General features: G+C 40.5%; 1 long non-coding RNA gene across 1 annotated transcript in view; it reads right to left on the reverse strand.

Moving 5' to 3' along the window:
* Positions 1–12,243: 12,243 nt before the first annotated feature.
* LOC141943727 (uncharacterized) overlaps positions 12,244–25,320 on the reverse strand; it is a 47,662-nt gene continuing 34,585 nt past the window's right edge. The window contains exon 3 of the long non-coding RNA XR_012629040.1: positions 12,244–12,429. This is a non-coding gene — a long non-coding RNA (uncharacterized LOC141943727). The remainder of the gene's footprint in view (positions 12,430–25,320) is intronic.

The following is a 25,320-nucleotide window of genomic DNA, read 5'->3' on the forward strand; positions in this document are numbered from 1 at the left end:
TAGGTTTTTTATATATCTGCCTCTTCTTTTGTATTATGTCTTTCTCTGTTTTCAATGAAATTATTGTCTTGAAAGTGTTCAGCATTCTTTCGGTAGGGTTCTTTACCCAGACCCGTTTTTCTTTACCCACAAAGCTGATCTTTATAAAGCACTTTGTATGCATATTGCAATGCACTGAGTTCACAGGCAGCTTATACTGCTATCTGACTTACAGACTCTATGCACCAAGATCAGTCCTTTGAGTTCATTACATTGAAATCAAATGCTTCATTGGGATACTACATATAACAGCTTCAAGCTACACATAAAAGACTTAAATTTCTTCTCGTTTCCCTGATCAGTGATCAAAAGTGAAGGTAAAGTACAATGAAAATACAATGCTTTCTGCAGGAGGAGGTATCATTTGCATCCATGAGTACAATTCTCCTTTCAGATAATAATAGTAATAGAGAATGTGAAAATGATAGAAAGAGTGCTCTGTACCCAATTGTCTGAATTCTGCAGTCATGTCAAGGGTACCCCAGCCGTAACTGAATACAACACTTTTGTTCTCATGGCCAGACTTGATTATTGGACCAGAGAGTGAGATGAAGATTATAAAATACTGAGGTCCTGAGGAAATAAAAGACATACCATAATGGACCTTTGTGTGTGTGTGTGTGTATGTAACTCATCTGGGATTCTTTTGCGTGATGACTATGGACTTTACAGTTCTTCTTCCATCATGTTTGGACACTCTTCTTCTGAAGGATTACCTCTTACTTCTTGCAGAAGGCATGATTGCTTCTGCCTTCTTCTGGAATTTATTTCAGATGCAACATCCAAAAGCTTACAATGTCTCCCAACAAACAAAATATGCATCTGGGTAGACTCCTTTAGTAGACCTCCTCATAATTGCTCATAGTGGCTCTACTGAGTCAGAAATTGCCCTGGGAATAATTTCCTTTTGTTTTGGCAAGAGCTTTTTCCTGCATATCATCTGCACATGTCAGCTAGCCTGCAACCTCTCCAGAATGCTCTCTCTCTTTCTCTGTACCATGCACACATCTGACACATGGGGCATCAGCCAAGCATTTGTACTTGGATGCCCTCCAATTTTTTTAGCCACATGAAATAGCAGTAATTTCCTAAAGCTCTGGATTCCCAGTCCATGGGAATTAACAGATGATACACTTAATGAGCTCTAAAATTCTGCTTCCATCCTTGTTTTTTCCTATGGCAAACATGGTTTTGTATGAGACAGTTGCCTCCTACAGTAATACCTCTGTATATATGGAAGATATTGCATTCTAATCCATGCAGAATCTATCATTCTTTGAATTCTTTACCCCCTGTGCCTTTCCTTGCCCTCTCTCAACATCTGCTCTGCTCTACTCCATCACAGACAGGGACAAATAAATGACATTAACCAGTAGAATTTCATAGTAAGATAAAGCCAGGTAACTTCTCTTGGTAAAGATGTTGCCCTTCTTAATTCTAGCTGCTCACTAGAACTCCTTGTTTTAGTGATCCCTGTGTCATTTCTCTAGTAGTATCATCTTAACAGATCTACAGACACAAGGATTGTCTTTAAAAGACTTAACAATAGTCTGAGTTTTACTGGCCTTTTTCTTTTGCTTTCTCACCCACTTGAAGATAGGATTCAAAGTTTTAAACAGCCTTGGGTACTTTTAGTTTATACTTAAACAAAAGTCATGTGGTGATGATTATTCCTGACTTGCTTTATAATAATCTCATGATTACTTCACTTGAAATAAATAAATACTTTATAGACCAATTTACCTCTCACCAAGAAAGTCTTTGACTCATTAAGATAGAGACTCATGTTTTCTCAACAGTCATCCTTCTAAACCCATGACTCTCATACTCCTGATTAATCAGTGGCCAGACTTCACTAGGACATATGATACATGCTTCCATCTTGTCTATCCAGTAATCGCATTGACAGGCAGATTTCAGGGTTTTGAAGCTATAGGTTCAAATTCCTTCTAGACAAAGACAACTGAAGTCTGTAAGTCCTTCATTAAAAGAAGCGGGCTCACTACTTGTGATTATGGTAGTAATATTCTGCAAATTAATTGGGTATAGTTTCTCTAAAGCAGATGGGATATCTGTCGCTATGCAATATCCTGGCCTGACTCTCAGCTGTTACTCTAAAATGGTGTATATAAATCCTGTATTATACCTGTCATCCCCATATGAATGTCTCAGATAGATACCCTAAGGCTTCTCAGATAGACCTAGATGAAGGCTGAGGTATTTGGTTTAGCAAAGGAAAGGATTCAGCTGGTCATGGACAGCAGTAAAACACTTGCACACAAGGAGCTTTAACATGTCTCATGCACTTGAGAGAACATGACTCTTTTTCCTGGCATTAGACTCTTAAATTTTGTATAAATATCCTTTTTGACACTTTGTGTTTATTATGTGTCTGCCTTAACTTTCAGCTACATGCCCTTGGTGAGACAGAGAAGCATCTCTGAAAAACAAAACCATAGATTTAAAAATATTGGCTCTTAAATTGGTTATTTCTTCATGTTTTAAAATGCATTCTTTTAGCTTTCAGATCCAGATAACACTCTTTTTCTCACCCCCTTACACGTACATGTCAAAGAAAAGAACCTCTCACTTTCTACTAACAAAGCTAAATTGTGACTATTTCATTATCAGATTTTTGCTTTAAACCATGGATCTTCTGTAACTGATATGAAACTATTGGGACATGGATAATTAGGGTGCTGTATTAATCACTGTTGACAAAGTGGAGGAATGATTAAGGCAAAAAATGGGTAATTTCACAGTTTATCTGTGACATAAAATTCTCAAAGAGGGTCATTTATATTGCCAAAAAGATTCTTAGCTATTTTAATTTTTTTTTCAGTGGAACAAAGTAATAAGAAAGATTAATACTGGCTCTCAAATGGCCTCTAATTTATTCTTTTAATCAAAAAGTAAATAGAGAATATTATATAACTCAATTCTTTAAAAAAATAACATTTTACTGGTTGAAAAGCAGATCTATACAGAATTCTTGTTGTCTGATACTACTCTTGCATCTGAAAAACAAATAATGTTTAATAGATTCAATGCAGGAAATTAAGAGTGTCTGGCTTTTCCTTTGTTCTTCTCCCTGCAGTAGAAACTATGTCTAAAAAACCTGTTTTTGCTAAACAGTGCTGGACTCCTGTGGTAGAACTTGTGGAATCTTGTCGGTCTTCCTGTGTTTTTACCATATATTTTATACATGCTTTATGAAGCCAGCTGCTGAATGTAATCTTAGCTCTACTTGACATAAGGAGTTCTTCTGCCCCCTGCCATTGCTGCCATTTATTATTGTGAACATTTATTGCAGTTTTCTTCTTTATTATAGCACTCTTCAAGAAGAGAAACATTACAACTCAGTTTAGGAGAAGATGTTCAGTAATAGCTGTATAAAAGGGCTGAAGTACTGAACATCTTCCTGAAACTAAATGCAGTCCTATTATCAGAGTGGTGCTAGTCTGAAGGGCCCTTCATGCCAAGACCATAGAAAAAAGTACAGACCTCAAGTCATGAAATTAGTTGCCCATGCCTAGAGGAGCATTCAGCAGTCTGGGCATCATTCATTGTCACAGCTACCCACTAACAGCAAGAAGATTGAATGAGACAAGAGAGGAAAATGTGAATGGTGTTTTTGTTCTAATTCCTCCATCTCTGACCAAATTCTCAAACATTTTAGGATTAAAATCATGGCCATGTTTAAACAAGAAAATAAGAGTTATAGGAGCATAGAAAAGGGAAAAAAGGAAAAGGTACACATGGGGAAAGGATCATCATGAGATGCCACAATGGGATTTTGTAGCTTCAAGAAAACAACTCTATTCTTCCTTAATATTTAAAATCAAAGTTTTATTTTGTTAATAAATATGAGCAGGTATACAAGTTATATACCAACACTTTAGGTACAGAAAAGAAAGATGGAAGATGTCATTATTGGTGCATCTTGTCCCTGTCTTTTTACATGCTCTTTCAGTACCTTGTAGAGGCTGTTGTCTAAACAGTGATCTTCATGAATGGACCAACAAAGCATGTGCTTCATCTCATGTAACTTAGCAACCTAAAAGTTAAATCCTTCTCTTGAGTCAGTGGAAAAAGATAAATAGGAAGAAGGTGCTTATCTCTGTACATTGACCACCTAGGGAGACCAATGACTGTCTCACACTGTTTGGCTTTCAGGCAGAACTGGGTGAATTAAACCCAAGGCACATTAGATCCAGATGGAAATTATGATCAGCAGCTACTAGCTTTGAGGCCATACATTTTGTCAAAGTACTTCTAACTCACTTAGCACAGCAACAAATGATAGCAGTAAACTAAGTGCCGGCATTTTTACCAAGTTTATATCAGATAAGAAGTCTGTGGGATATATGGGACAGCTATATAGGGCACAGGCATTTCTGAGCTCCAAATTCCTCTGCAACAGACAGCAACAGCAAAAGGACAGAAACCAAAACAGAACTAAGGACAATAAAATCAACAACAAAGAGTCAGAGTCTGAGTGAACATATAAAAATTGTTACATGGTCAGCTATTTAGGTAGGAACAAAAGGTTTCCCTGTTGCTATTCTGGAGTATTTAGCAAATATTATCCACTCTTATGTCATAGACACTATCCACAAAAATATCATCCATTAACAATTGCATATGCTTTTCCCTGGCTGTTTGCAGTTTTGGAACAGAGGTTTCACAATTGTTCCTTCCTAGTTTCAAAAAACTAGATGGTACATAAAACTTTGCAAACACTTGTCCTCTGAAGACTGAAAATGATACAAATTTTTAAAGACTGAGTTCTTTCTTGTTTTATTTTTTTTAAATCCCATCCACTTTCTCTTCCTCACACGTCCCACCCCACCCCCCCCCCCCAAAAAAAGAAAAAGAAAAAATGTCTCCTACTATTTATGCAAACATTTGGTGGTGAATTATGTCATAGCAGCTGCTTTCAAGTCCAAGCTGATAAACAGGACACAATATGACATAAATCCTAAATGGCAAACATGTAACTGCTGCATTCAGCTGATATTGTACTGTCGATTTCACACGGGTGCTGTAAAAGAACGGGGTTAACCCCTTTTGGTAGATGTGAATTTTTATATTATTCTTTTTTTTATTTGAACCTTCAGACCTGATTTGGGAATCTGTTGAAATCTTTATTATTGTCCACTTAGTTTTGCTTTTCCTGCTGTTTGACTCCTCATTGACTCATATATGTTTGCCTCCTCATGACTTTTTATTCTGTCACTGTGACTTTGTCAGTTTGTTCTCAAAGCTGCCAGTCCAACAGACATCCCTTCACACCCTCTCCTCTGCTGTTGAACCAAACTGCCCAGAACAGTTCAGTCTTTGTGGTAAAGGAATAATGAAATTTCTATTGCACTCTCCCATTGCATAAGGTGTTGTAGAAATGACAAGACATCAATGAGTGGGTGAAGATGTACATTGAACGCAGGAAAAAAATTGAGATCTCTGATGGCACAAAGAAAAACTGAATAAAACAAGTAATGCGAACACACAGTCAACAGAAGAATGAGAAACTAATTCATCATGATGTTTAAGTGAAAGTCATGAATTTTTCTAGATTGAGAGTTCAAAGATATTGAGAAACAGGTCAGAAATTCAGGTTAACCCCAAGACCAGCCCCTTCCTCCAGTTTTGTACTGAATAGAAATCTTCTTTCTAAAGCCAACACTATTTGTAATCTCTATGTTATAGCTTCATAGTTGACAATGCTTCTAATAAGGAGAGCCAACTGCTGTTGAACATTTTTTCTTATTAGTTAGCCAAGAAAAATCTATTCTAAATCCATCCCCTTGTGTTAAAGTTTTTCTGTAAGTATATCTGACAGCTACTAGGGAGGCTCTGAATTTTAGCACACTGGATAAAACATAATAAAATGACTAAAATCAATAAACAGGATGAGATGCTCATTGTTATTCCAAACCTGTTTCTTCAAATTGACAGTTGTTAAGCCATTTTAAACTAAATTGAGACCCAGAGTGGATGACATACCATTGACTAGGCCTTACCACATGACAGGGATTTTCTTTTTAAGCTCCTGTGAATTTTGCTGTAATTTGTAAGCAAAACTTATTTGCAACTGTAGCATTGCATCAAAAATGATACTCTTTAATGTCCGTGAAAATAAAAAAGGTGGTCAGTTTGTTCTTTTGGTGACTGGTGAAGCCTTTAAAATATGACTTGATATTTTCAACTAAATATTGGAGAAAAAATATTTTTCATAAATTGAAAGGTTTGTGGGCATTGAGGGATGCTAATATCCCTATTCATGCTACCTAGGCTTTAAAAAAAGTCCCTAGTATTGTTTGTAAATCTATAGTACCAATAAGATTTTTCAGACTATGTAAAATTTCCACCGTCTCAACATTTCTGCATTATTAATACACCCTAAAGAATTTGTTAGCTTATAAAAAAAGCCTAAATTACTCCACAACTGAGAATAATTCTCTTAGCTGAAAATATCTGCTGGCAGGAAGGGGAATGCAAAATCCTCCAGGGTCACATTACGTTTCGTGTGCAGTCTCTGTGCATCCCCAGGAGAGGCAGAGGTGGAAGGACTGTGTGAGGGATGCCATGGGAGGCAGGTTTGCACAAGTCCCTTTGTCCCAGGGCTCTGGATAATGCACTGTTACTCTCTCTAGTCTGCAGGTAGGAGATTTTTGGCTCTGGGGGCGCTCTGTATCCTGCAGTTTAGACAAGTGGTTTGGAAGGATAAAATGAAGCACAGTGAGGCCTCCAGGCTTCTCTTGCATACAGCTTGATTACTGGCTTCATGCAAGTGAAATGAATTTCACCTCTGGATTGTACTGCATCTAATCTTAATGGATGTTTTAAACTGATGGTCTATCTTAATCCCTCAGTAATATTGTTACCTAAAGAATAAATCAAAAGCCTATTTTACATATTGCAATAGAGTTAATTTCTTGTTCTTTTTTTGATTTTTCTTTGAAGATATTGGTAAAAGCAAATGACAAGCTCAGCACTGCAATGCATTTTAAATTTCCCATTTACTGACTTGGAGCTCAGTAATATGCAGCATTTAATCATCACCCATGATTTGTGAAACACTGTGAATATGCTCACAGCAAATAAGTGAAAGAGTTTTGTTTGTGGCATTAAGAAGACCAGATAAAAGCACTCTGCATCAGTCTAGTACATAAAATATAAGACCATAATGTCAATGAACCAAGACACTCTTAACAACCTGTGTGGTCAGCCAAAAGGCTGCACTTAAGACCTGTTAGAGATCAGGCTTCAAGCTCTTGGTGTTCCTGAGTCATTTGTGCACTAGTGGCTAGGGCAAACAGAGCTGCAGCTGAGCTCCTGCTTTCCCACAGAGCTGGCTGTGTTAAGGTAAATTCCCTAAAGATAGCAAGAAAAGATGAGCTAATCTAAATGCAACTAGTCAGTTGGGTTTAGGTAATAGTCACCACCAGGATAATTTATAGTTTTCAGCTTTTCTCAGCATTACTGACATACTGGTTCTCAGAAATTGTATTGTCATAGGCTGACGTGAGTGCAAAGTAATTTGCACAGAGCATGAAAGAAGAGTTGCAAAGAACTTTAATATTGTTAAGTTTTATTTGAACTTTGTCTTCACACTAGTTTATAGAAGTTAATTCCCATCCTCATTTCTAATAGACAAAGATTAATTGGTCCTCTTTATCAGAACATTTGGTGATTAGGAATGTTCTTTTCTCACACGTATATTCCATCATGGAGTGTAGTCGCTCAATAAAAAGATGTGCTCCAAACCAGAGCATCCATTTTTCAATATAGCAATGTACAGCAACAGGTTACTGCTTTTGTAAAGCTATTACTTTTACTGTCAACATGACTGCTGCTAGAAGTTGTCTCATTAGACAGGGCAAATTGGAACTGCATAAGAAAGTCTGACCAGGCAAGCAATTAAGTTTTATTACATACCTCTATATACCTAAACACAGACACACATATATATGTGTGCACACACATGCAAGATAGCATGACTGAAAGAATAATATGTAAAATGAGTGGTAGGGTACACAGGTGGATATGACATTTCTGAAACAGAAATAATTGTTATCTGCATAAGGACAGATTGATAATGTAAGTATAAAGTCAGCCTTATCAGAGACATTAAACTGTAATGTAAAAATGCCCAGGTGCCTGTTTTGGGCATATTATGGAGGGGCAAGAATAGAAAAGTAAAAACACATTTTCTAAGAAAATGAAAAATGAAAGTGATATTAAATAATGTTGTAGATGTGTCGTTTCAATATGAAGTCCTGAAGATGTCTCTGGCATGTAAAAATAAACTTAAAAATTTGAGAAGTAATTGATTTCCCTATGAAAGCTAGTTTAATCATGTAATTTCCTCTGTGACAGAGGCATTAGAATTGTAATCCCTGAGGGTACACAGATGAAGGAATGAAGTAATCCAGCACTGAAGTTCTGGCTTGGGTTGTCACTCATAATTAAGTTTACAAGTGTCTGGTTTGATTGCATGTTGAGCAATAGTTCAATATGCTACAAGTATTCATCCAACAAAAGAGATTTCTTTGTACAAGATAATTAGGGGTTGAGAACTGGCAAGGTAAGCTTGTATCTCCAGTCTTTTTCTGACCACTGATTCTACTGTATATAAATATACATAAACTTACATAAGTATAAAGTTGCAGGATATATAAATGAGTAGGCCTCTACTGTATTCTGAATTTTCCCACTCAAAGCAGTGTTTGTGTATATGTATGAAAGTGTGTTCATGCACATATATATCAACCTGTCTATACAAATATGTTCTTTTACTCCACTGTTCATGACTCTTATGTTCCTGTTTGTTTGTATTTGCATCTATCAGTCTATACTTTTTCAGCATTTTGTTTCCATCTATAATAGCTTCTTAAATCAGCTGCTTATTTAGGTATGTGTAGGTATTAACTGCATTGAATGACCAATGCTTCTATCTTTTCCTATTACCTACCAGATAGCAACATTACCAATGCAACATGTGAACATCAATTAAACTTTTCAAGCCTTTGCCAGTCAGAAGCATTGTACCATTGAAATATACATATTTCAATCCATTGAAGCTATGTGATCCTTCCACTATATGGAACAACTCTTGATGAAAGTAATAGAATTTTACCTCAGTTTACAAGCCAGCTAAAACAGGTAAGAAAGTGTATTGTCCTAGATCTTGAGCACATATTAGTGCAGTACCACCCAACCATTGGAGCAGTGCAAATGTGCATCATAATTAAAAGCATTGTGAGGACGGGTGTTTCATATATGAAAGGAGGGGTAGATTTTATTGGTAGGTCATTTATAAACAAAAACCAGATTTGTCTGACTATGTCTATCCACTCACTGATCATAGCCAGGCTAGTTAAAAATCAAGCTTAGAAGATATAAAACATAAATTTTAGAAGTCAATCTGTGATGCAACATTACAAATTCATGCATTCTACTTGGAAGAGAAATAACCATTCTGATCTTAACTAAAAGTGTAACATTGGCAGCATATATTTTTTGCCTCTGTCTTCACTGGCAAGGGCTCCAGTCATACTGCCCAAGATGCAGAAGGCAAAGGCAGGGACTGGAAGATGGGAGAACTGTCCACTGTAGGAGAAGATCACGTTTGAGACCATCTAAAGAACCTGAAGGTGCACAGGTCCATGGAACCTCATGAGATGCATCCACGGGTCCTGAGGGAACAGGCAGATGAAGTAGCTAAGCCACTCCCCATCATATTTGAGAAGTCATGGCAGTCTGGTGAAGTTCCCGCTGACTGGAAAAGGAGAAACATAAACTCCATTTCTAAAAAGGGAACTAAAGAGGACCGAGGGAACTACAGGCCAGTCAGTCTCCCCTCTGTGCCTGGCAAGATCATGGAGTGGATCCTCCTGGAAACTATGCTAGGGCACATGGAAAATAAGGATGTGATTGGTGACAGCCAATATGGCTTCACTGAGGGCAAATTGTGCCTGACAAATTTGGTGGCCTTCTATGATGGGGTTACAGCGTTGGTAGATAAGGGAAGAGCAACTGACATCATCTACCTGGAGTTGTTTAAAGCATTTGACACTGTCCCGCATGACATCCCTGTCTCTAAATTGGAGAGACATGGATTTGACAGATGGAGCACCTGGTCATGAGGCAATCTCATGAACAAATACAGGCTGGGCAATGAGTAGATTGAGAGCAGACCTGTGGAGAAGGACTTGGGGGTATTAGTGGATGGAGAACTGACTATGAGCCAGCAGTGTGTGCTCGTAGCCAAGAAAGCCAGCTGTATCCTGGGCTGCATCAAGAGAACAGTGGCCAGTATGTCAAGGGAGGTGGTTCTCCCCCTCTACTCCTCTCTCGTGAGAACCCACCTGGAGTACTGTGTCCAGCTCTGGGGCCCCCAGTATAAGTAGGACATAGACCTGCTCGAGCAGCTCCAGAGGAGGGCCACGAAGATGATCGGGGGTCTGGAGCACCTCCCTTATGTGGACAGGCTGAGAGAGTTGGGGTTGTTCAGTCTGGCAAAGATAAGGCTCCTGGGAGACCTTATAGCAGCTTTCCAGTACTTAAAGGGGGCCTACAGTAAAGATGGGGGAGGGACCTTTCATCAGGGAGTGTAGTGATAGGTAACGGTTTTAAACCAAAAGACAGTAGATTTAGATTAGATATAAGGAAGAAATTCTTTGCTGTGAGGGTGGTGAGGCACTGGTATACATTGCCCAGAGAAGTTATGGATGCCCCCTCCCTGGAAGTGTTCAGGGTCAGGTTGGACGGGGCTTTGAGCAACTTGATCTAGCGGAAGGTGTCCCTGCCCATGGCAGGGGGGTTGGAACTAGATGGTCTTTAAGGCCCCTTCCAATCCAAACCATTTTATGATTCTATGATTCTATCTCATTTAAAAACTTAACACATTGTCTGAGGACATTCTTGATCCCATGGTTTTTTAAACCACGTATAAAATGTTTTACCAACATTTTCTGTGTGGCACAGTGACTACATACAATGATTTATTGCCACTAACATGTATCTTGATGATTCTGTTGGCACTTCATTTTAGGGAGAAGGTATTAAACACTATCAGAGACCTAAATTACCTATATAGTGTGTCTCACCTGTTCTTGCATGAAGCATGGGAATCACAGTCTGTAAATTTTGCCACTTTCATGATTACATTTAAGTAGATCTTAAAAACAGCAACAACAATAAAACTCTCTGTTGTGATTTAAGCCCAGAGGACAACTGAGCACCATGCAGTGCTCGCTCACTCCTTCTCTCTCAGATTTAGGGACTAGTAAATGCAACAAAAGGCTCGGGAATCAAGACAAGGACTGGGAGGGGTGATTCACCAGTTATGGTCACTAGCAAAAGACAGACTCCATTGGGGAAGAAAAAGAACATCAATTTAATTTAAACACCACCACCACCACCACCACTTAATTTATCAATCAAACAGAGTAGGACTGAGGCATACAACATCTTAAAAACACCTTCCCCCCACCCATCCCCTCATCCCAGGATTAGCTTTTCTCCCAATTTCTCTACCTCCTCTCCCCCAGTGGCACAGGGGCACAGGGGGGAAGGGGATGGAGGTTGTGGTCAGTTAATCTCCCATTGTTTCTGCCGCTTCTTCTCTCTCAGGTGGAGGACTTCTCACACTCTTCCTCTGCTTCAGCATGGGATGTCTCTCACAGGAGACAGTCCTCCATGAATTTCTCCAGCATGAGTCCTTCCCACAGGGCTGCAGGTCTTCATGACCTGCTTCAGCATGGGTCCCTTCCACGGGCTGCAGTCCTCCCAGAAACAGACTGCTCCAGCAGGGGCTTCCTGCAGAGTCCTGGCCTTCTTCAGGCACAGCTGCCTGTTCTGGTGTGGGGTCCTCCATAGGCTGCAGGTCAGCATCTGCTCCACCATGGACCTCCATGGGCTGCAGGGGGACAGCCTGCCCTCTCCCCACAAGCTGCAGGGAAGTCTCTGTCTTGGTTCACCTCCCTACCCCCTCCTCCTTTCTTCCACTGACATCAGTGTTTACATAGGTATATCTCTCACAACCCTTCCTCCTCTCAGGTTCCCCTTCTTAAATACGTTATCACAGAGACACAGCCACTGTTGCTAATTGGTTCGGCCTTGGCCAGAGGTGAGTCTGACTTGGAGCTGCAGGAGCTTTGATAAGCTTCTCACAGGAGCCACCACTGTAGCCTGCTCCCCTGCTACAAAACCCCACCATACACAAACTCAACACACTCCTTTTCCCCTCAGCAACTAAAAGCTATCTAGGACAGTTAGGGTCACATTTTTGAACACAATTTCAATACAGTAATGTGGGAGCTAGAAAATTGGACCAAAACCAAAATGGCAACTGCATCCATCATGTCAAAGAAGGGCAATCACCTGCAAAGAAAAAGCAAAATATTGATAGCATCTCCCTACAGAAGGTATTCACAGAAGAGGTGCTTATATCTGTTAACATTAGGAGGTTATCTTTGACATCTTATGGGTTTCACTTTTTGGGAGGACTTGACCACAGTCTCCATGAAGATCAGGTATGAGAGTCCTTATACTTGTGGGTCATAGTTTGCAGTGGAAGTTCTATCTGATATAAATGAATTGTGTAATATTTGATTTGTTTGAGTCCAGACTAATATTTTTCTTTTGGACTGTTAAATTCCTGTTTCAGTTCCACATTAGCAGAAGCTGTGGGAGTTCCTCAGGAGACAGAGCTCTTGGTGCTGTAAGGCTTTCTGGGCACTGGGTTGTCCAAGCCTGAAGAAGACAAGTTTGTATTGGGAAGGTGCTTAGGAAGCCAGTGGATATTAAAACTTTGTCTACTCAGTTTCAGCAACCTGTGTGTTTGCCTGACAGTGATGCACACATCTCTTCTATGTACAATTCTTTTTAAACTCTGTTGTTAAACCTCTCACTGATAATGTAAAGTGATTTTTCACTTCTCATTCTTTTTCTAGTTCAATATCTAGAAATTCTATATTGCAAATCAGTATTGTTCCTGGTTTCATCTGTGCTTCTTAGAGCAGTTGTCAGAGCATCTGGGGACCATTATATGTTGAGATAACTTCCATGGAAATTATTATAGTAGCTTTGTGTTTAAAGGTGACATTTATCCTATGGAAGAACATAAATTCTTGCCAGATGGTACTTTGTCAGAGCTTAACTTTCTCTAGTGCAAGAAGATCTAAGTAATTTTTCCATCCAACATCAGTTATAGTGGGAAGCAGTGCAATATCATGTGGGGATTCGGAAGGATTTCCTGTGAGGAAATCGGCGTGTGAGCAATCCTGCATATGAGCAAGACTGGTAAAGCCTCAGTGTCGGCAAGGACATAACCCGGAAAGAATGAAGAACACAGGAAGTTAAACAACTCCAGGGTGTGGGTGTGGGCAGAGAAGGAACATTTGTACAATGTTGATGTGGCAGTCTTCATCCAATCAGAAGAAAGCTTAAGGAGCATGTGCAAAGCTAACTGTCCAATCAGAAAGAATTATACCATGTGATTGTATCATGTGATTTTCACCAGCATTATAAAAGGCTTGTTTCACCACAATAAAACTGGCATTGCTTAATCACACTGATTGTCTGCATGTCCATTTCTCCCGCTTATGGTGCCCGATACAGGGACCCGCAGATTAGCACAAGTCTGATGAGGACTCGGTGATGTGCAATCATGGGTGGAAAGCCGGTCGAAACTGTTCCAGACACTGCCCCGGTGTCTGAAGGTGAGAATCAGCGTGCTGTAACTTTAAGGAGCCGCGAGAGGCGGCTAGCCGTGAGAGGTGGCTAAGGCACCGCGAGAGGTGGCGGCCAGGGAGCCACGAGAGGTGGCTAGAGATCCGCAAGAGGCGGCGGCCTGGGAGGAATGGGGTCCACGCTTACTCAAGCAGTGGTGAAACTCCTCCAACATATCCTCTCCGTGAGAGGGATAAAATATGACAAGTCCACCTTAGAAGGCTTATTAAAGTGGAGCTGAGAGAAAGGACTTATCCCCAGTGCAGGGCTTGCATTTCAAGCAGCTACCTGGGAAGCCATAGGGAAACAGCTATGGGACTTGGTTAGTGATGGAGGAAAGTCGGCAAAAGAAGTGAGCAGTTACACCACGCTATGGAAATTAATCCGAGAGACACACCAGAGATGAGTAGTGAGCGTGCGGCTGCGGCTTCTGCCTCTGCAGCTCTTGGAGCGGCTTCTAACTTTGATATATCAGCCATGCCGCTGCTGCCACCGCTACCGCACTGCCCCAGCCACGGCCAGACGGATGGTCCAGTCCCCTCGCCCCAGAGGGACAAGGGTGGGGGGTGCTCTACGCTGCTTGTGGCTCCCACCACGCTGGGTCAGCCGAAAAATCCGTTTGCCTTATCGATTGTGCCACCGGGACCACGGTGAGCAACAGGGGCTAGATCCAAAACTATGCAATCAGGGGCTGGAAACAGCGGAAATATATCTGATGCCAACCAGAAAGGGACTGAGGAGAAACCGAAAGAGTCAAAGGACTCCAGTAGTGGGCGGGACACAGATAAGAGCATGGGACAGAACAAGTCCGCAGAGGAGATGGAATGGTCAGACTCCTGCTGCATATACTCTCTAAGAGAGGGATAACTTATAATGAAACTTCTGTACGAAGGTTACTTAAATAGTGCAGAAACCACGGCTATCAGCGATCACTTGGAAGTTGGTTTCGGACACTCTTAAAGCGCGGAGTTGGCGGCAGCAGCCCCGGGCCTCCCCGAGCACCCCCGCCACGGAGCAACTGCCTACGGCCATCTGGCACCGCGCGATCATCCGTCCCGCCTCCCCCGAACACCAAAAGCGACAGTTTTTACAGAAGGTACTGACACTGGGATGCAGAGTCCCTTGTCCATTCTAAAAGGACTAACTTTAAACCTTTCTGATGGTCAGTACACTAAAGGCCTTGATTTAAAAACAAAGAAGGGGGAATTTTCTGGACGCACCACATAATCAACTAGCAATGGCTTTATATATTCTTTATGGTGTTTTGATGTTTGTAGTGTTTGTCATCTTATGTTGTGTGAGTGATAAGTGTAAGAGGCCTCTTTGTGTGATTGTTTTCCCTGTGTGAGACGCAGCCCAGCTGCAGCTGCGGAGTGTGGAGTTCTCTGACAGAGTGCCCAAGTGCCCGCTGGATCATCGGTGCAGCCTGTTTGTTCAGACTAAGTGTTTCAAGTGTCATAAGGCTCAAGTGTTGGCAAAAAATCTGGAAAGTGCTAACTGTGAAGGACCATATCCTTTAATAACCCAGGGAAGAGGTTATGCTTGTGTTTTCACAGGTCACAGTCCCCACAGGTGATTACCAGCAAGCTGTGTGCAACTACACCTGAGGCGTGAGAGGCAGCTTTTGGTAGACACTCAAGAGCCAGCTGTGGGTGCTATGGATGCCCCTGTGCCAACAGTTTGTGATCTCTTCAACTGATCATTTAAGCAGAATATATGGGTAATGCTTGCTACTGCAATAGGACAAAATACACTATCTCAGTCCTTAATCACACCACAGTTGTCAACTCTTTTAAGAGAAAATGTTAACAGTAATTGTAACTCCTTAATGAAATATATAAGCCTATTAGTCACTAGTGAAAGATGATGTAGCTTAGACAAAATGTAGTTATTAATAAGGATGAAATGATATAAGATTGTGTGTTCAACTTTCTTTGTTTAGCAATATTAAGAATTAAGATCTTAAGTGTTTAACCTTATTAGAAACTCCCTTGGTTTTCCCCCCTGAGTGGTGACCAGGCTCTGGGTGGAACCCAACAGGAGGATGAAATCAGATGTTTCCGCTCAAAGAAAATTGCCAGTTATTTTGGCCTGTTGATTTGGAGGCTGGACCTGCTTGCAGTGATGTTGGATGCCTCACCTACGAATGGACACATCACGTAGGGTTTCCGGTTTGCGAGGAAGGGTACTCTAAATTCTGGCTGCATCCAGGGTTCCCCAGCAGTTGCGGACCTGAATGTTAGTACCCCATTAAGTGAGTGTGCTATTTCGTATTTTCCTTACTGTTTACTTTTGTAGTATTTAGTCATATCCCTTAGTTATGGGTACTGAAATTAGCTTACTCTAGTAACTGTAACTGCTGTATTGTTTCTAGCATTCTGTGAAACTTTTTTAAGTATGCTGTGTTTTGAAGCTTGTCTAACCCTTAATTGATAAAGTCTCGAAATAAGTCTTGCAGGTGCAACTGTGGGAGGCATTGGCCTGTCAGCCTTACACAGCCTCTGAGAAACAGCTAGGCTTTGATGAAGAACAGGCCTTGGAAGATAGATAAGAAACTGCTGAGTTGTGCCAAGGTAGCAGGCAAAAACAGCGGACAGCTGCAACACTGAACTGTGAAAAAGTACTAAGCTGTGAGAAGTTACCATCGCGGTAGGGCGGAATGCGCCAAGGAATATGGGAAATTAGTTCAATTGACCCGTGAAACTAATAATAGACCAGCCTATACCTCTCAAAAATTTGGTCCTTTTTTTTGTCGACTCTGGGGTATACGTTACATCATAGGTATACCATATTCCCCCACGGGGCAAGCCACAGTGGAGAGAGCACATCAAAACTTTAAAAGCGCTTTTGCAAAAACAAAAAGTGGGAGAGGTCCTGGCTGTTGCAGAATGACTTGCAAAAGCGGGATATTGGAAAAGCGGTGTATGTGTTAAATTCATAGTCTGGGTCTGAAATCCGGTATAAGCCAGTGTGGAGATAGTGCTTTTGCTCAGTACAAAGATGCTGCTATAAGAGAGTGGAAAGGACCTGTGGAACTAAAAATGACGCGTCGAGGCTATGCCTGTGTTATTACAGATACCGGCACTAGATGGGCTCCATTTTGCTGCGTGCGGCCTTGGAAATGAGATCAAGTTTGTGATTTTAAGCCTTGTAATGGTTCTAACAGTGATTAATGCTCATCCAGCAAAAGTAGTGTTTCCCCGACCAAACATATGGGTAACTATAGCTAATGAGACAGGTCAAGAATCCTTCTGCCTTTCAATGGCTACTCCGTCGGACCCATTCAGAACATGTTTATTGAGAATCCCTTACTTTGACCCGCAAGAATTCATTGGGTTTGTGTCAGACGATAGTTGGGCAAAAATGAAATTTTCACAGGCCAATGACATTGCTCAAACTACCCAGCCCGGCACCAACACCACAACCTTTTGGCAAGGTCAACTTATTACGAGCAAAGAATTGTTAAAAAGGAGCAATCATTGTAATTATTGTGATTATTGTGCTTGCTATTATTTTGGCATGCTTAATTTCTTGTATTAGACAATCGCTGCAGAAAAGCTTGCAAGGAGTTTGGATTGCTCAAAAACAAAAAAGAGGGATCTGTGGGGATTCAGAAGGATTTCCTGCGAGGAAATCAGCGTGTGAGCAATCCTGCATATGAGCAAGACTGGTAAAGCCTCAGCGTCGGCAAGGACATAACCCGGAAAGAATGAAGAAGAACACAGGAAGTTAAACAACTCCAGGGTGTGGGTTTGGGTGGAGAAGGAACATTTGTACAATGTTGATGTGGCAGTCTTCATCCAATCAGAAGAAAGCTTAAGGAGCATGTGCAAAGCTAATTGTCCAATCAGAAAGAATTATACCATGTGATTGTATCATGTGATTTTCACCAGCATTATAAAAGGCTTGTTTCACCACAATAAAACTGGCATTGCTTAATCACACTGATTGTCCGCATGTCCATTTCTCCCGCAATATCATGTCACAGAATCACAGAGTCATTCAGGTTGGAAAAGACCCTTGGGATCATCGAGTCCAACCATCACCCCTACTTTGCAAAGTTCTCCCCTACACCATATCCCCCAACATCACATCCAAACGACCCTTAAACACATCCAGGAATGGTGACTCCACCACCTCCCTGGGCAGCCTATTCCACTGTCTGACCACTCTTTCTGTGAAAAATTTTTTCCTAATGTCCCGTCTAAACCTCCCCTGTTGCAGCTTAAAGCCATTCCCTCTTGTTCTATCGTTAATTACCTGTGAGAAGAGACCAGCACCAATCTCTCTACAATGTCCTTTCAGGTAGTTGTAGAGAGCGATGAGGTCTCCCCTCAGCCTTCTCTTCCTCAAGCTAAACAGTCCCAGCTCCTTCAATCGCTCCTCATAGGATTTATTCTCCAGGCCCTTCACCAGCTTCGTTGCCCTCCTCTGTACTCGCTCCAGCACCTCAATATCTCTCTTGTATTGAGGTGCCCAAAACTGGACACAATACTCAAGGTGTGGCCTCACCAGTGCAGAGTACAGGGGAACTATCACCTCCCTACTTCTGCTGGTCACACTATTTCTAATACAAGCCAGGATGCCCTTGGCTTTCTTGGCCACCTGGGCACACTGCTGGCTCATGTTCAGCTGCTTGTCAATTAGAACCCCCAGATCCTTCTCTTCCAGACAGCTCTCCAGCCACACCTCCCCAAGCCTGTAGCGATGCATGGGGTTGTTGTGGCCCAAGTGCAGGACCTGGCACTGGGCCTCATTGAAGCTCATCCTATTAACGTTTGCCCATCAATCCAATCTATCCAAGTCTCTCTGTAGATCCTCCCTATCCTCATGCAGATCGACACTCCCGCTTAACTTGGTGTCATCTACGAATTTACTGATGATACACTCTATGTCCTTATCAAGATCATCAATAAAGATGTTAAACAGAAATGGTCCCAAAACCGAGCCCTGAGGAACACCACTTGTGACCGACCACCAGCTGGATTTAGCTCCACTGACCACCACTCTCTGGGCCCGTCCATCCGGCCAGTGCTTGATCCAGCAGACCGTTCGTTCATCCAGGCCATAAGCAGGCAATGTCAGGGAGCAACAGGAGTGGGGTTGTCCCACAAGGCAGGGGTGGTGTCCATCCAGGGAGCCCCATTGAGCTTACTGGGGCCTGGGCTGGGCGCAGGGCTTGGGTTCCAGCCTGAGACTGCCCTGGGCTCCTTGGCCCACAGGCAGCCCCACCTGCTGTATGGGGACATGCAGCCCTCCCAGTGTTCTCCAGGTCCTGACACATAGACTGACAGACTGTCTCAAAAAATAAGTAAATTTCTAAAAAAAACCCAACCATTTTTTTTTAAGCGCTAGGTTAAGAATCTTATTCCACCAGTGAAAGCATTATGTGATATAAAGTAATAATACTCTGAAGAAACACAGTTAGGTTCAAGGATATGTTTGTGTTTATTTGAATAGGTTTGATAGGCAAAAACTAAACAGAAACATTAGATTATACTGTTTCTTATAGCTGCTTACAAGTGGATAGTTTTATTTACTAAATATATGACTACCTTTCATTGCAGCAATTATTTAAAATTCTCTGGCCTTCCTGTCTAACAACTTTTATAAAGAGCAACAGCATTGCAGTTTTCTTCCTAGAAAATACAGTATTTGTTCAGCTTGCAAAATATTGACAGTAATATTTTCAAATGCATCAACCTTTCCAAAACAATTTTTTCCAAGCTGAAAATGCAAATGCTGATGACAGGCTATTAGAAGGATACTTTATGTCTCACATTTATAGCTGGCTACAGTAGGGTGTAACTGTTCTAAGGATTAAGATCCCATACAAACACATTAAATTAAAATGTAAAGCGGATTTGTTGCTGTGCTTATGATGGCAATTACTTCTTCCACTTATTTGCTAAAATTCAGTCAACAAATACACCAGTCCACTTAATCTAATGCTCAATTAGCAAGGCAATACGTGCATTGTCAGCCTCTCTGTAGGCAGATGTGAAAAAAAGGCAAGAAAGACACTCTGAGCTCCATACCTAGGTCTTGTCATTGCATTAATGTTGTACAGATTTCAGGGTTTTTGCTGAAACAGGGCGAGTGCATATAATCATGGGCCATGAAATAAGTGACTACAGTTAACAGTCTCTTCAGGGGAGAGAAGTAATTTCCATATGAAGTGACTGTTGTAAATTTAATGAGTTTCCAAATAGTTGCAAGACAAGATAAAATAATTTTATATTAGAGTTAATCTTTTAAAGATAGAGTCTTCTTGCCAATGCTTTCTTTGCTGTTCTTTTTTAATCTCCATACTAGATAATGACCAGGAATGGGAAGATACTTATTTTGCTTCTACAGATCACATAACCAGTGAAGAGTGGGTCTTTACATTGTGTAAAGATGTACAACTATCATCAAAAAAAATCCGAATTTCCCAGGGGAAATTTTGTTTATCAGAAATTTGATCCATGACTGTTCCTATTTCTTTGACATTGTTTGCATTACCTTATAGATTCTCTTTCCCTTGCAGGCATCAAAATTTGATTAATTTTGAATTTCTACACAAACATAGGTATTTATATCTGTCATTGTTCTTATCATGCAGAAATATGGAACTTGTTTCCTTTTATGGCAATAAATTATGATTGAGGGATGGCAAGGATATTTTTGCAGTTTTCCAGCCAGTAATTTATTGTGATTTTATACGTAGATCTCCCTCCCCTTATGTTATATGGCTAATATGAAATACCCTTTCAGTGACATTTTTTCACATAGGCTTTTGAAACCTATTTTTTTCTGGTCAAGAGTCAAGGAATTCTTCACACTTTCAATTCAAGTTAAAACATCTTGGCTCTTCTTGGATGTATGCAAGGTTTGGTTATGTCTGCTGTCTCCCATTATTCATTCTTATGTTTGCATTCTGCTTTTCTTCCAGTTCTGAGATTAGAAGGACAAGGAGCAAAATGCTGCAAAAGAACTTATTTTCAAGGTTTTCTAGTTAACAGAGATACCTGCATAATTCATGAGGAAACACTTGCTCCAGTAAAATGCATATGGTCAGACCTTTGATCCTTGGAGGAACCCCACTGTTCTCAGGGAGATTCTGTGCATATTTCAGCATCTGCCCAAGCTGACTGAACAGCAGACTGTAGGGGTTTATTATCATTACTCATTATATTTGAATAGATTTACTAAATTGAGATAAATATCTGAAATTTCAGCTGCTAATCTGAGCTAAATAAAGTTTCAAACCTAGTGGGACTTGACCGTTATTGCTAATTACCTTTTTTTATTATCATGTTAAAAAGGACATGATGGAACTCTTGTGCCAAACAACTTTCTGTTTCCTCAGGTTGCTGTGACCCTGTGAATCATATATGGGTGATAAAAATATTTTATTGTTTGGTAGAGCTTTGTTAAGGCTTTAGAAATATTATGTGATTGTCCAGATGGAAGAACTAATTTTTGAAATTTAAAGCAGCATCATAATAATAGCATATATATGTTCTTGTAATATGCATTGTTAAATACATTTTTCTTATGAAATTAATCAGCAATCAAGTTATGAAGTAAAAATCCTCCTCCAGTTATGGTACAGAATATCTTTGGTAATTATTTTCCAAACAGTACAAAGAAGATAAGCTCTTCTCCCTGTTTCCAGATGGCAAAGATAGAAGGTAATTGTAATGGCGTGACAACTACAGCACATATAAAAGAGTAATAGTAAACAGTAGTAAACAAACCGTAATTTACAAGAGCATTGCTACAGTGATTTAAAGGTAAAGGAGCCTCTGAGAAAGTAATGACTGATAATTGTCAGGTATTTTTATTGACTAACTATCTAAAAACACACTGTGAAGTCTTAGAAATATATTATATGATCTACAATCTCTAGAAAGATTAAGTATTTTGACATGTAAAAAAAAGAAAAGCAGATTACCTTCAGTTTTGTGTTATATGGGACAGAAGTAGATGTGCAGGTTCATATTTTGTTGGATTCTGGAGAATGGTGGGAGACTTGATCTGGCATATTCTGACCAGGAAGAATGATAACTGAATATCACAGTGTCTAGACCTCTAGACAGTATGGTGTACCCATTTATGCGAGAAACCTGATGTTGGTTTCTTAGTTAGTTTTCTACAAGATATATCTTTTGCTATTTAGTGCAAAATTGCATTGTCTCCCCTTTTTGTACATCTCCATAATACTTCAGCAACATGGATTCTGGCTCTAAACATAAAAGAATATGTATTTCTCAGCAGCATATAACTCAGAAGGTGCAATTAGACTAGCTCCATCAGCTTTTGCAGCAGCTGAGGATCTAGCCCAAATTATTTATTGTCTTCACCAGGCTATAAATTACTTTGGACCCATGTGTTTACATTGTTGATAAGATTGTTGCATAGATGTAAAAAAGCTCTGCCTGCAGCTTCCATTTCACCTCAGCCCCCATCATGTAAAGTCACAGGCATTCTTAACATGAATGTTTAGCTCAAGTCTTCAAGGCTCATGCTGTTTTTTGGATTTTAAATGGAGGAAAACACAGCAGCAATTGAATGTATCCTTTAGAGTGATCAACCATCTCCCCAGTTATTGTAATCTCTGTGTGCTAAGGAAGTTCCCCATTGCCCACAGCACAGAGCAGAAAGGGAAGAAGAGGACACTCCATTACTCCAAGACAAGAGAAAGATGCCCTGAAAATATCATCCCAACCTTACAAAAATGTTCTGATTTTCCTTCATAGAAACTGAAGCAGTAGTAAGAACTGCCTGTTTATTCTCTCTCTTAACAGACATAAGTCTTAGACAGAGGCAGGTCAGGAACATTTGGAGAACTTCAGAAAGCTTCTGGGAATGAACAAAACTGTTCCACAAGGGAAAGATTTTCGTTGAGAACCAAGAGGAGCATAGGACAAGAGAGAAGAGAGAACCGCTCACAATTTCTCAGAGATTAGAGGAAGAAAAATGACCAAGAAAAGGGGTGCAACTGTAGAGTGAGGCTTTCCTATACAAGTGGACAAGCAGATGCACCAGTAGCTGATAGAAGTGGTGAAAATATGTGTCCCAGATGGCAAGCACATTCAATCAGCACAACTTCTTGTCTTCCATTTCTTTCTTTCCTCCCTCACTGCATCTGCCCCCAGGATGACTAATCCCAATTTACAGACAGCAGAGAGTGTGATTGACTGAAATCTCTTTACTTGAACACTTGTATCTCCTTCTTGCCTGGTTCTTAAAATGACAAGACTGAACTTCTTGACTTTAACAACCAAACACAGAATGATGCCAAAATATTCCTTTCTTCAGGATCCCTCAATAACCACCTAAAGACTGGTTAATGAATCAAGGAAATAAAGAAAAACAAGACCAGAGACTGTTCTCTGATCCTGAGGCCAAGTAGCACAGACATGAAATACATATGTTTTTCCTGGGTCTCCCCTGTGCCCCATGCATTTTTCCTGTGGTGATAAATCATGAATAATTTATCATGATTTTTTTTTTTTTTTCCAGTTTGAAATGCATGGAATCACATGAGAATGATGACACTTATAGGAATCTACAAAACCATGAGTAGAATAAAGAGTGTGGATAGGGATCAACCTTTATGGCAGTACAAGAAATAGTGGCCATCAAATGAGGTGAGAAGTATCCAGATTCAGAACACAGAAAAATAAGTATCAAACCTGTGTAGTTCCTTGACAAAATTAGTTTTTGGGGTACCAGATATTCACACTGGCTCACGAGGAGACTGGACATTGACCTGTGAAAGAGTTACCAAATATTTTTATGCACATTCAGCACAGAAAGTTCTCTGAACTGAAGAAAGCTGGACACTGGGAGTATGTTGGGCTGTGCATAGACAATTACATGTGCGTATCTTTCAACACTTCCTTTATGTTCCTGTTTACAGCTGTGTCCTAGGTGATTTTCCCCCTAAAAACAGTCATCAGCCCATTCTTGGGAAACAAGCAACAGAAAAACAAGGAATATCCAAATGATTATGGCAGATGACAAATGGAAAGAAAAGGAGCAGCTGCAATGAGACAGAAGGATGAAATGGTCATAAATGTAGAAAGACTGGAGGACATCAAGTAGAAGATGACAACACCTCACCTTCTTCCCCGAAGGCCCAAGGAATTAGTGACTGTTGCCTGGGATTGCTCCACCTGGACTTAAGACAAGATGAGGGAAAGAAAGGATTCTGAGTCTCTAAGATCTCCCACGTCTCCCATCTCCCTCCTTTTGGTGGAATGGATGACCAGCTGGCCTACAACCAGGAAATGATTAAAGAGAAAGTCCCATAACTTGACAGGTTCTCAGATATAGCAGGAATAAATAAAAAGATCAGAGGACAAGTGGATATTTTACTGTCATCTTACAAATATTTAGGCATGTGTTCTATCCTGTAATCCACTAACAGACTTTGTAAACCATAGGGAAGACAAGTTAACAACCTTTTCTGAATAGGAGTAGAAGTTTCATTATCAATATCTACATTGTCTGTGGTGGCAAATTAGTCTTTCTGCAAAAAGGAAAACAAATTAGTACTCCTAAAGAAATACCATTGCCATTTACTCTCCCAGTGTACATTAGTAAGGATTTTCTTCCAGCAAGACAGTTTCCAGATATAAATTCAAGCCTTGCACTGAAAAATGTTAGAAATGTAGGTCTCTGCAGTTTTGCCAATGCAATTAGATAACTCCATTCCCATGTGCCAAAACACCACTAGATTTCTGAGTTTTAGACTTTTACAGTTTGCAGCAACAGAACATTTTTAATAGGTTTATTTATTTCCACTGTAACAACATCAACAGCTGATCTGCCTCTGCCAAATTGGGCAGCAAGTGCCAGTGTCAAGCTATAGTGGGGAGGTTCAGCATGGCAATGGTCACATTCTAGTGAATGGACAATGAAATCTCACAGCAGTGAGCTGGCTTCATAAGTCAGAGGAGCTGTGCACAGCAGTGCAGTTTGTTATTCCCATTGTCATCTTGAACTCTGTAGCCATTGATCAGTCCCTTTTCCTTGAGCCTCACACACTAAAACATCAAGTGAAGAGATCCCAAAGAAAGTCCCTTGTGAATCAGCACCTCCGGATGCTCTGCTTCCTCTCTTCTCATTGTCTTGTTGGTGCAGCTGCAGTTGGGAAAGAAAATGTAAATGTAACTGCTGCTGCTGCAAAAATTGCAGCCAAAAACTATTGATTAGTGCAGCAATTGCAAAGTTGCAGCTGTCCAGATAAATATATCTAGCTATGCTCAAATCTAAGCACTACAGCAACGACAGATGGTTTTCCTCTAATTAGGGATGCCATATTTCAAACTAGGATTTTTCAGAAGGAAATAGTTAGCTGTTACTGAGCAGCTATATGCCCAGAATTCCTGGACAAATAATAGAAGTGTTCAAAATCCTGAACAGTAAAACTTCCAACTGGAAAAGAGAAAGTGTCATGGAAAATCTAGACATATGGTGTCTCAGATGGTGGCTTAGAAAGACTCTGGCTATCCAGAAACAGATGGATCTTGGGCTGGAAGAGAGCAA

Source organism: Strix uralensis, chromosome 5, assembly GCF_047716275.1.
Source record: "Strix uralensis isolate ZFMK-TIS-50842 chromosome 5, bStrUra1, whole genome shotgun sequence".
NCBI classification, from domain to species: domain Eukaryota; kingdom Metazoa; phylum Chordata; class Aves; order Strigiformes; family Strigidae; genus Strix; species Strix uralensis.